Genomic DNA, 1,965 nt, shown 5'->3' on the forward strand with positions numbered 1-1,965 from the left:
CCACGCCTCTCGCCACGCTTCTGACAGTCTCGCGAGACCTCTGCTCGGGTCAGCGCAAAGCTCTTGCCTGCCCTCTAGAGGGTACAGAGTGCAGGCACACTCTTTTCCCTGCCCTTGATCAGTGTCCTTTTCACCTCTAGCGAATACATCGAGTTAAATGAAGCAAGCATTTTTGAAGATAAATGCTATGTAGAGAACTATGGTAAGTGATTCTTTAACACCAAATGTCCCCACAAGATAGATATTATTTATATTTGACGTTCAGATGTAAATATAAATGTCAGCAGACACAAAAAAATATATAGCATATAATTCCACTTTCTATGTTGTAATTAGTCAAATTCTTTTTTCAAACATATTCTAATTTAACTGATGCATAGTTATTATACATATTTATGGCATACGGCGTGATCTTGCAATACATATATACAATGTGTGATGATTAGATCAGAGTGATTGGCATATCTGTCACCTAAAACATCATTTTTTTGGTGGGAATATTGAAAATGCTCTCTACTAGCTATTTTGAAATATTCGATTAGTTATTGTCAACTACAGTTGTCCTACTATGTTATAGGACATTATAATTTATTCCTCCTATCAACTCTACTGTGGTGCCCATTAATAGAGTAGTCAAATACTTAGACACAGAAAGACAATGTTGTTTGCCAGGGATGGACAGAGCAGGTAGTTTTGTAGACTTATTGTTTAATAGGTTTAGAGTTTCAGTTTGGAATGATGGGAAGTTCTGAAGCTGGATGGAGGTGATGGTTGCACAGCACTATGAATATAGTTGATGTTACTGAACATACTTTAAAAATGGTTTAAATGATACATTTTATGTTATGTAAATTTTGTCACAATTTTTTTAAAAAAAGAACTGAATAAATAAGTGTCAGCCCAGATTCTATATCATCTGACTCCAAAATATAAGATTGTTTGCACTGTATCATAGCACGCAATTCTTCAAATCCACCATTGCAATACCTTCTTCATATTTCTCCCAATGTCAGTGCCGAGCCTTGTACATATTAAATTTTCTATTACTGAGCTATACTCCCAACTCCTGTTGATTTGTGACCAGATGTTAAACTAGGATGGGGTGGGGGGTACTGAGAATCAAATCTGGGGATGCTTTACCACTGAGCTATATCCCCAGACCTCTTTTATTTCTCATTTTGAGACAAGGTCTCACCAATTCACCCCGTCTGGCCTTGAACTTCCAGTCCTCCTGCCTCTGCCTCCCAAGTCCCTGGGATGGTAAATGTGCAACACCACACCCAGCAAAATGAAACTCTTTCTGAACTGGGCACATTGATGCAAAAAGCTCCAAGAAGCAGCCAGTCTTGATCACCTCTTCAGCAGAATCAGCCAAGAGTGCATTGTGCCCTTTGCTCTCCTGTCCCCCACTCTGTCTTCAATGAAAATGCTGACTCTGGAATGAGATTTTTATGTAACTAAAGGAACCAAAGCAATTTCTTATTACTCAAGAGTGTGGAAAAAGCCAAGGGGAACTGCCTAGATTGCTCAACAGATCCACATGTTTGAACAGACTGGATCAGGGGTAGGGGAAATACAGCTCTTTATCAATTGCTCATGGGTTATTTAGCAGATGGATGTGCTTGTTTGTGATCTGTGATGTGTACTCCCAGCCGTGGGAGAGCAGGGGCTTGATCTCTCTGATTCACTTCTCTATCCCCAGGCCCAGCACACTGTCTGGCCCAGGCAGAAACTGTATTCTCTGCCACAGAAACTGTAAAGAGAACCAATGTTTCAAGTCACTCCATTTTGGATGGTATGTATGCAGCAATTGATAACTGATCATTGACCTGGAGTCATTGACCTGGCCATTCTCCTCCACCCAGACAGCGCCTTGGCCTTTGAATTCCCTGTCAGACTGCCCCAGGGTCAGGAGGGCACTTCCTGCTACCTTGCTCTAATCTTAGGCAAACACAGAGGGATGTG

The sequence above is a fragment of the Urocitellus parryii genome, chromosome 5, assembly GCF_045843805.1.
Source record: "Urocitellus parryii isolate mUroPar1 chromosome 5, mUroPar1.hap1, whole genome shotgun sequence".
In the NCBI taxonomy this organism is placed as follows: domain Eukaryota; kingdom Metazoa; phylum Chordata; class Mammalia; order Rodentia; family Sciuridae; genus Urocitellus; species Urocitellus parryii.